The sequence below is a fragment of the Jaculus jaculus genome, chromosome 1 (genome assembly GCF_020740685.1).
Source record: "Jaculus jaculus isolate mJacJac1 chromosome 1, mJacJac1.mat.Y.cur, whole genome shotgun sequence".
Lineage (NCBI taxonomy): Eukaryota > Metazoa > Chordata > Mammalia > Rodentia > Dipodidae > Jaculus > Jaculus jaculus.
The window spans coordinates 108,681,589-108,691,938 of NC_059102.1; the positions used below are offsets into that span (position 1 = coordinate 108,681,589).

At 46.5% G+C, this 10,350-nt stretch overlaps 1 long non-coding RNA gene across 1 annotated transcript; it reads right to left on the reverse strand.

The window, feature by feature from the left end:
- Nucleotides 1-2,655: 2,655 nt before the first annotated feature.
- LOC123457626 lies at nt 2,656-10,324 on the reverse strand. The gene is made up of 3 exons (XR_006635085.1): nt 10,269-10,324; nt 6,833-6,955; nt 2,656-2,796 (listed from the first exon to the last, which is right to left on the reverse strand). It is a non-coding gene; the product is annotated as an uncharacterized LOC123457626 (long non-coding RNA).
- Nucleotides 10,325-10,350: the final 26 nt, after the last annotated feature.

The window sequence follows — 10,350 nt, forward strand, 5'->3', positions numbered from 1 at the left end:
TCTCTCAAATAAATAAAAATTTAAAAACAAAAACAAAAAATAGGAAGGGAGAAAGGGAGAGTCATAGCAAAGTGGTCACTGGTAGAACATGCTGACATTAGTTACCAAGGAGCCCTTCTTTTTTCTTTCTGTCAAGGTGCACATTTGACAGGAGTAGAGGAATGGAAGGTGAGGCTGGAGAAGTAAACTGGACTCAGCTTTCAGAAGGCCTTTGTAATGCCGGCTTGACCTTCCACTTAAGCTTAGGCAATCTTCAAGCTAAGATTTTGCTTCTGTTATGATTTTCCTTCAAAATTAGTTTTACTAGAAGTTTCTGGCATGATTCTGCCCTTGAGAGGCTCAGCTTCCCTTAGCTAAAGAGTGCCAGAAAGTTCTGGGAAGCAAGCTTTGTGATGATGAGGTCACAGAATAGACTACATTTCTGGATTTGTCACCCACTTGAAGGACTTAAAAGTGGGTTTGCTTCCAGTACATAGAGAAAATGTTTTTATTTTTACAGTTAAAGAATGTCTGCTCAATATGAGCTAGGATGGGTTGGGTGACCAGGCCTGGCCAGCTCGTGTGGGGTCAATTGAAGGTATGACTCAAAGCATGCCTGAGTGTGAAATGTCAGCAGACTACTACTCCACTGGAGGCCACAGCTATGTCCCATGAAAGACTGGAGCCATTGCTCATTGTAGAGATGAGAGACAGGCACTGGAAACTAAGGCATGGGAAAAAGCCTACAACAGGCCCACAGTGTCCTGATAAGGTAGTGAAAGAACTTAAGGGCAGAGTCGATCACTCGTGTTTTGGTACTCCTGTTCTGGCTATACCACCCTATCACCAGAGAAGGGCTAGACAGAACCACAAAGCACTCTACCCTTTTCTGTGACCTTCTGATTTCTCCAACTCAGTCAGGCTGTGCTGACATGAATTTTAATGAGGCTGATGATACCGCTGTGTTGACAGTTTCAATCGGGAGTCGAGTTACCAGCAGACTTCAGGCAGCCAAACAGTTGCTCTGCAAGAAAACCCAAGACTGCAATCAGCCTGGAAGGTCTTCCCAGAGCCAGTTAGCCAGCCCAATAATCTGAGGGCTGGAGAGGTGGTTTAGTGTTTAAGGAGCTTGCCTGTGAAACCTAAGGATCTATGTTCAATTCCCCAGTACCCATGTAGGCAGATGCACAAGGTGGTGCATGCATCTGGAGTTAATTTGCAGTAGTTGGAAGCCCTGGCCTGCCCATTCTATCTGCCTGTTCTTCTGTCAAATAAGTAGATATATTTTTTTAAAAAAAAATTATTTCGGGCTGGAGAGATGGCGTAGCGGTTAAGCGCTTGCCTGTGAAGCCTAAGGACCCCGGTTCGAGGCTCGGTTCCCCAGGTCCTACGTTAGCCAGATGCACAAGGGGGCGCACGCGTCTGGAGTTCGTTTGCAGAGGCTGGAAGCCCTGGCGCGCCCATTCCCTCTCTCTCCCTCTACCTGTCTTTCTCTCTGTGTCTGTCGCTCTCAAAAAATAAATAAATAAAATTTAAAAAAATATTAAAAAAAAATTATTTCAAATGAAGGGTCTTAGAGGTAGAGGGTGTGCAATAGCATAGCCCTGCCCTAGCCTGAGGAAAAGGAGTAACATCTCACACTGAGATCCCAGAGCAGAGCCCTGGGCTCTGGCCACTTGGTATTTGGGCCTTCTAAGCCATTTCCCCTCTACACACCTCTGATTTCTCATTGCATACTGGGGCTGAGCTCAGAGCCCTGACAGGTCACTGCTGTCCAGGTCCCAGAGTGTTCCACTGAGTTCTAACCATCAACAGGGTCTGGTTGGCACTACCTCATGGTCTTCTTTCCACTTTCCCTCTGGAGGAAAAGTAGCTCAGGGCTTGGTTTGGAAGGTGTCAGCTGTGTTGGAGGCAGATGGAGGAGGCTCCTGAAGAGGCAAGGCCAGGAGGTTGGTAAGTTCATCACACCAGCCAGGTGTCTTGGACCCCTATGGACTTGCAGCAGGGTGAGCAGGGTATACTAGTCTCTAGAGGCCACTTCAGGTGGAAGAGGAGAAAGGGTGCAGGTGGTCATTCACTGAGGTGCCTCTCAGCCCTCCACTTCCCTGAAAAAATAGGGATTTAATGTGACCTGCCTTAGACAGTCACATAGCTATCAGTGACTGGCTGATCTGGGATTCCTATACCTCTCCCATAATCTAAACTGTTGTTTGTCTCTGTTCCTCCCTAGGACACCTGGTTCTTAGTTCTGGTGGAAAAGTTCTCAAATTACATATTTAATATATATTTTATATAATAATACATATAAGTATATATTTAATGCATATTTACTTATTTGAGGGAATGGGTACACCGGGACCTCAAGCAGCTGCAAATGAACTCCAGATGCATGCGCTATCTTGTGCACCTGGCTTTCATGGGTCCTGGGAGATCAAACCTGGACCTCTTGGATTTGCAGGCAAGTGCCTTAACTGCTAACCCATCTCTCCAACCCAGCTCTCCAATTTGTTTATAGTTTCAGAGATTGTGGGCCCACATTGAGGCAGAATGTCACGGAAGGAAATTCACTCACATCACAGTGCAACAAAGCAGAGTACTCAGGCCTCTTCTCAGCAGAGACAAGCACACACAGTAACCCACAAGCCCTAGTGGGTCCCAAAAGTTCAGGATGTGCTCACACTGCTTCAGTACCTCTCACTCTTCACGAAGAAGGCTTTGCACTCCAGAGGCAGCCCTGCCAGGCACCACTTGGATGAATTGCAAAAGACCCTTTGTTTCTTAACTCAGCTTCCCATCTGTAAATTGGAGGTGTTCTACCTTGAAAAATCAAACAAAACTTCAGGGTGTGAAGAGGAGATGGAGTTGCATCATGAACTCCCTGTCCCGCCTGCTGGGCTGCAGGGAGAGGCAGGGCCCACCCAATTGGGAGATGAGGCCAGGGAACAAGCATGAAGTGTCTGAAGGTGGCAGCAGCCACAGGTTAGGGAGCTCAGGCAATGTTGGCCAGGGGCTGTTGGAGGGCCTTGTCTTCTGCAGTCTTCACTGCCGCCCTCTAGTGGTGGCTTTCCTCACCAAACAGGAGAAGGAAAGCTGAGGCTTTATCAGCTCAGATTCCTCTGGGAGGTGAACCTGGGCCTATTTATTCTAGACCATCTGCTTTGGGGTGTTTGACCCTTTCTGTTGCTGGGGGTTGAACCCTGGGCTTTATCACTGAGCTACACCTTAGTCAACCCTGCGTTTGTTATGGCCTTGTACAGGTTCCCATCCTGTGGCGTGCAGGAAGAGATTATCACCATTTGGAAGGAATTGGAGGTGAAAATCTCAGCGTAAAGACCATTTCCCCTAGGGAGAGGACCAAGGATGAGGAAGCAGGAAGTGGGTGTGGACAGCAAAGGTGCCTGAGGTGCCAGGTATGGTGGTGCACGCCTTTAATCCCAGCACTCAGGCAGAGGTAGAAGGATCACTGAGTTCAAGGCCACCCTAAGACTGCATAGTGAATTCGAGGCCAGCCTGGGCTAGAGTGAGATGCTACCTCAAAAAAAAAAAAAAAAAAAAAAAGGCAGGGGTGGGGGCTGCCTGAGGAACAACTGAGACCCGTGGAGACTCAGACTCTGGTCACTTGACATGGGGCAGGTCCTTGACAGCTGGGGTTTCAGTGAGCAGCTTGATAACTCATTTCTTCCGCAGAGGAAGCTGACAGAAATCTGACTTCAGCCACAACTAGGAACAGTCATGTTCACCTAAGAAGCTGACTGAGGTCTGAGGCATAAACAGATGAAGTCAGTTATACCTCAGTCTCTACCATCGTTTTTTTTTCCACGTTTGCTCATTCAGAAGATGTTTACTGGCATCAATTAAGTGTTGAGAAGCCCTGTGCTTGGTGCAGGAAACACAGCAATCAGTGGTCCAGGCCTTGCTCTCCAGACACTCCCAGCCCTGCAGAATATGATTTCTTTTGTTTCTTTTAAATTTATTTATTTATTTTTTATTTGTAAACAGAAGAGAAACAGACTGGGGAGAATGGGCATGCCAGGGCCTCTAGCTGTTACAAACAAACTCAAGACACATGCCACTCTGCATCTGGCTTTATGTGGATACTGGGGAATGGAATCCAGGTTGTTAAGCTTTGCAGACAAACATCTTGACCACTGCAATGGGGGGTGGGGGTGAGGGCAGAGTTTCTCTCAAGCCTAGGCTGACCTGGAACTTACTCTGTAGCCCTAGGTTGGCCATGAACTCAAGATCTTCCTACCTAAGCTTCCTGAATCCTGGGACTAAAGGTGTGCACCACAACATCTGGCTTTAAAAAAAAATTGGGCTGGAGATATGGCTTAGTGGTTAAGCACTTGCCTGTGAAGCCTAAGGACCCCGGTTCAAGGCTCGATTCCTCAGGACCCACATTAGCCAGATGCACAAGGAGGTGCAAGCGTCTGGAGTTTGTTTGCACTGGCTAGAGGCCCTGGTGTGCCCAATTCTCTCTCTCTCTCTCTGTTTCTCTCAAATAAATAAAAACAAAACAAAACAAATTATTAGCTGGGTGTGGTGGCACATTTTAATCCTAGCACTTGGGAGGCAGAGGTAGGAGAATTGCTATGAGTTCGAGGCCACCCTGAGATTATACAGTGAATTCCAGTTCACCCTGAGCTAGAGTGTAACCCTACCTCAAAACCCCAAAAATAATAATAATTATTTTTATTTGCAAGAAGAGAGAGAGTGGGCACTCTACCCACTGCAAATGAATGCCAGATGCATGCTTGTGCATCTGGCTTTATGTGGGTGCTGGGGAGTCGAACCCAGGTCATTAGGCTTTTTAGGCAAGCTCCTTAACCATTGAGCCATCTCTCCATCCCTTGTTTTCATTTTGAAACAGGGACTATGTAACTGAGGCTGGTCTGGAACTTCTGATATTCTTGCTTTAGCCTCCTGGCAGCATGCTAGGATTACAGGTGTGTCTGATTCTGCTGGGCTCCAGAACAAGGTTCGAATAAATGGCTGAAAGCAGGTCTGTGCCTCTTCTCAGCACTGCATGTCCCCAGGGCTCTGTCCTAGGGTTGGTTCCTTGTAAGTGTTCTACATAGTTCCTGACCCCAAGGAGCTCATGGTCCAGAGGGAACAACAGACAAGAGGAAAGGCAGCTGTGTTAAAGCACGAGACATGAAGCCGACGTGGCGGAGCACACTCCCAGCAGCTGTCTGGGTAGCCCCTGGGCCTCAGGTCTAACGTGGAACTTAAGGATGCTCAACTTCACTGACAAATAATCTAGTTTCTCCAGAAAGCTTTTCTTTGCCCTCTCCGGCCAGCCAAAAGAAGGAGTCCCTCATTGGTTTTTAATTTGTTTTGAAAAACCTTCCCACATGTTCCCACACATTTGGACAAATTAAATACTGACTCATTAACCAAGCAGAAAAAGCTATAGAAAGCACTAAAATGACCATTAAACAAGACCAAGAGTGGAATAAATTGCATCCTGTGCTGGGGATGAAGCACAGTGGCAGAACACTTCCTAGCATGCCAAAGGTACTGAGTTTCATTTCCAACACTAAAAAAGGTGGGAGGGGGGCTGGAGAGATGGCTTAGCGGTTAAGCACTTGCCTGTGAAGCCTAAGGACCCTGGTTCAAGGCTTGATTCCCCAGGACCCACATTAGCCAGATGCACAAGAGGGTGCACGCGTCTGGTTTTTGGTTGTAGTGGCTGGAGGCCCTGGTGCGCCCATTCTCTCTATATATGCCTCTCTCTCTGTGTCTATTGCTCTCAAATAAATAAAAATAAACAAAAAAATTTTAAACAAGCAAGTAAATAAACAAAACCCTTTACTCCTTACTGCAGTGAGGTAGAGGTTTTTAATTTTTTGTATTTTTATTTTATTTATTTGTTTGTTTTTGGTTTATTTTTCGAGGTAGGGTCTCACTCTAGCCCAGGCTGACCTGGAATTCACTATGTAGTCTCAGGGTGGCCTTGAACTCACGGCGATCCTCCTACCTCTGCCTCCCAAGTGCTGGGGTTAAGGGCGTGGTGGCACATACACACCTGGAAAATGTATTTTATTTATTTATTTTATGAGAGAGAATAAGAATGAATGGGTGGGCCAGAGCCTCTGGCCACTGCAAACGAACTCCAGATGTATGTACCATCTTCTGCATCTGTCTTTATATGGGTTCTGGGGAATCGAACCAGGATCCTTAGGCTTTGTAGGTAAGCACCTTAACTGCTGAGCCTTCTCTCCAGCCCCTACAATATATTTTTTTGAGACAAGGTCTCTCTATTTAATCCTGACCTGTAACTCACTTTGTACTGAAGGCTGTTTTCATCTCATGGTAGTCCTCCTACTTCATCCTTCTGAGTGCTGGGATTATAGGTGTGAGCCACCACACCTGGCTAACAGTAGTTTTCTTTGCCAAAAATGACTGAGTTTCTTTAGTGTCATATTTCATTTCCCTGGGATCAGGATCTGTTGCTCAGCCACTGAAACTTGAGACAGTAAGCTCCTGGCAACTAATGGAACACACCCCTGTCCTTCGCAAGAGTGAGCCCAGCTTCCATTCCCCTCTTCCTTCACTGCTCCTCCTTGGTCTCCCAGCATGCACTGCCTAAACTCATCAGTTTTGGGACCCACCTGCTCCAATACCGCGCTTATTCTTCTTGTTCCACTTGTTTCCTCAGCTCCCCATTTGCTATCAAAGTGGCTGTCTGCAGTGGCCTTCTCCAAGTTCTCCTTTGGTCTTTTCTTCTTCCTCATTCTCCAGTAGTAGGGCCTTTACAGCTGACCTCCCCTCCTCACTGATTCTCTGTGGGCTCGTGCCCTCTCTGCTTCCTCCATGTTGCCCACCCTCTGTCGGTGCTTATTGTGCTTACCTGGGCCTTGCTGGAAAAACCCCCAACCAGGAGCAGCTTGTGGGAGGGAAGAGTTTATTTCAGGCTCACAGATTCCAGAGGAAGCGCCATCATCGAGGAGGCTGGCTCACTCCATCATACATCCTAGCATACACACAGACCAACACCAGGAAGCATGAACAGCCAGAGCTCAAACTGGCTCTCAACACACCTTTAAGGGATGGACCCTAGATTACCACCCCCAATGACACATCCCTAATAGGGGTGCCTATTAGAGACTTAAGGAAGAAGCTTTTAATACATTTGAGAGAAGGAGAGGGAAAGAGGCAGATAGAGAGAAAATGGTACGCCAAGGCCTCTAGCCACTGCAAATGAACTCCAAATGCATGTGCCACCTTGTATATCTGGCATGGTGTGAGCACCAAGGAACTGAACGTGGGTCCCTAGGCTTTGCAGGCAAGCACCTTAACCGCTGAGCCATCTTTCCAGCCCTGGCTCTTACATTCTTTCCACCACCTCTTCCACAATGTTCCCTGAGCCTTGGAGGACATGATAGAAGTGTTTCACACTGAGTGCTAACACTCCAATGTCACTTCTCAACACTTTGGCCTTTTTTTTTTTTTTTTTTTTGTCTTTTGAGGTAGGGTCTCACTCTAGTTCAGGCTGACCTGGAATTCACTATGTAGTCTCAGGGTAGCCTTGAACTCATGGTGATCCTCCTACCTCTGCCTCCCAAGTGCTGGTAAGGTGTATGCCACCATGAATATTTTTTAATATTTATTTTATTTATTTGAGAGGGAGGGAGGGGGAGAGAATGGGCATGCCAGGCCCTTCAGCCACTGCAAACAAATCCAGATGCATGAACCACTTTATGCACCTGGCTTATGTGGGTCCTGGGGAATAGAACCTGGGTCTTTTGGCTTCACAGGCAAATGCCTTATTTGCAAAGCCATCTCTCCAGCCCCTTAATCTTAATCAAAAATACCTGAGTCGGAGGCTGGAGAGATGGCCTTACAGTTAAGGCGCTTGCCTACAAAAATAAAGGATCCTGGTTCAATTCTCCTGGACCCACATTAGCCAGATGCACAAGGGGGTGCATGTATCTGGAGTTCATCTACAGTAGCTAGAGGCCGGGTGTGCCCATTCTCTTTCTCTCCCTCTTTCTCTGTCAAATAAATAAATAAAAATATTTTTTAAGAGTCAGGCGGAGAGATGGTTTAGTGGTTAAGGCATTTGCCTGCAAAGCCTAAAGACCAGAGTTGAATTGCCTAGTCCCCACATAAAGCCAGATGAACAAAGTGGTACATGCATCTGGAGTTCATCAGCAGTGGCTATTCTCTTTGTCTCTTTTCTATCTCTCTGTTTGCAAATAAATAAATAAAAATATTTTTTAAAGTACCTGAGTCGGGCTGGAGAGATGGCTCAGTGGTTAAGGCACTTGTCAGCAAAGCCAAACAGCCCAGGTTCAATTCCCCAGGACCCATGTAAGCCAGAAACACAAGGTGCCACATGCATCTGGAGTTCATTTGTGGCAGCCAAAGGACCTGGCATGCCCATTCTCTTTATATCTGCCTCTTTCTCTCTCTCAAATAAATAAAAATAAAATAAAATACCTGAGTCTATGGGGCTGTTTACATTCAATCCACCACAGTGGTATTCCTTGGTCTTTGCTGTGAATGATTTCCAGAGCTCTCTTCCAGCTGGACTTCTCAGAGTTTCAAATGTGCCTTTCCTCTGATAGGACCCCTCCCAAACAAACAAAAACACCCACAAAAACTCATAGCCCAGCCTGGTGTGGTGGCACACTCCTTTAATCCCAGCACTTGGGAGGCAGAGGTAAGAAGGTCACTGTGAGTTCAAGGGTACCCTGAGATACATATTGAATATTGAATTCCAGGTCTGCCTGAGCTAGAGTGAGAACCTACCTCGAAAAACCAAAACAAAACAAAGGCAAAAACAAACAAAACTGCACAGCTCTCACCTCAAAGGGAATAAGAGATTAAAAGATAGTTTATTCTGAAGCCAAATATGAGTGACCATGGTCTGGGAACAACAGATTTAAGTTATTCCAAATTCCATGTTTCAACGTGTTATCAATTGCATAAAGTTATTATAGTAACAGAACAAGGAAAGTCATGAATCATATCATTTTTCAAACATCTTCAGGTAGGTGGGGTTCAGCAAAGAAGAAATAGCTTTTATATGCCTCAGCTGCTATGTGATGATATTGTTAGCTTTTGGGTTGTGAAAGCTAGAGTTCTGCTCATACATTCCAAAGGATTCCCCTACTAGTCACAGGGTGTTAATTTAGACACAGAGGTTGGTACCAAATGGCCACTTCAAGGGTTCCTAGCTCAAGATAAACTGACTCTGGATCTGCAACATTCCCCGTTCACAATCACTGAAGTTATAATCAGCCTTGAATGTTAACATTCAGCTTCTTTCCCGTGTTCAAAACGCATTCTCCTCTGCCTCCCATGCGGCTCTGCTATTAGTACGGAAAGTCACTCAGGCCTTGAAATCCAACCCACCGCTTCTAAGAGCATGGGGCTGGGAGACAGTCCAGGGCCCTAGTCCCACCTCTGCTCTGGCTTCCTGGGTGGCTTTGGCTAAGTCAGTGCCTTTCATACAATAGGAATGCTCATTACAAGTGTTTTTCATACAATAGGAATGCTCATTACAAGTGTACTACTCTCTCTCTCTCTCTCAAATACATATATATATGTAATTTTTTTTTTTCAAGGTAGGGTCTCACTCTAGCCCAGGCTGACTTGGAATTCACTATGTAGTCTCAGGGTGGCCTCAAACTCACGGGGATCCTCCTACCTCTGCCTCCCGAGAGCTGGGATTAAAGGTGTAGGCCACAACACCCGGCTGCATTCAGGAATTTCCATAACACTGCGATCTCTGTTTTATTTTCTGCTTCAGAGACAAAGGGAAGCCACACTCAAATTGAGGGTTTATGATCAAGAGCCAGTGACAGATGCTGGCAAGAACTCGCAGGCCGGGAGTCTGATTCCAGAATCCCCATTTTAAAAAATTGTTTTTGTTTTGTTTTGGTTTTGAAATATTTATTTGAGAAAGAATGAGAGAGAGAGAGAACGGGTGCTCCAGGGTCTCCAGCCACTGCACAGGAATTTCAGACACAAACGCCACCTTATGCATCTGGCTTTACATGAGTGCTGGGGAATTCTTGTAACTGGGTCCTTTGGCTTTGCTGGCAAAGCCTTAACCTCTAAACCATCTTCCCAGCCTTAAAAACAATTTATTTATTAGATGGAAAGAATGGGCTCACCGGGGCCTCCAGCCACTGCAAACGAACTCCGGATGTACGCGCCACCATGTACACCTGGTTTACATAGGTTCTGGGAAATTGAACCTGGGTCCTTACGCTTCGCAGGCAAGCGCCTTAATCTCAATTATCCCGTCCGCCCGCGCCCTTAGCAGCTAGACTCACACTGAGCAAGGCATCGGACCGCTTCCTTCAGGAAAGGTTTCCAAAGCACTTGCGACCGTCAGAGCCGGCGCCCGCAGGCAGC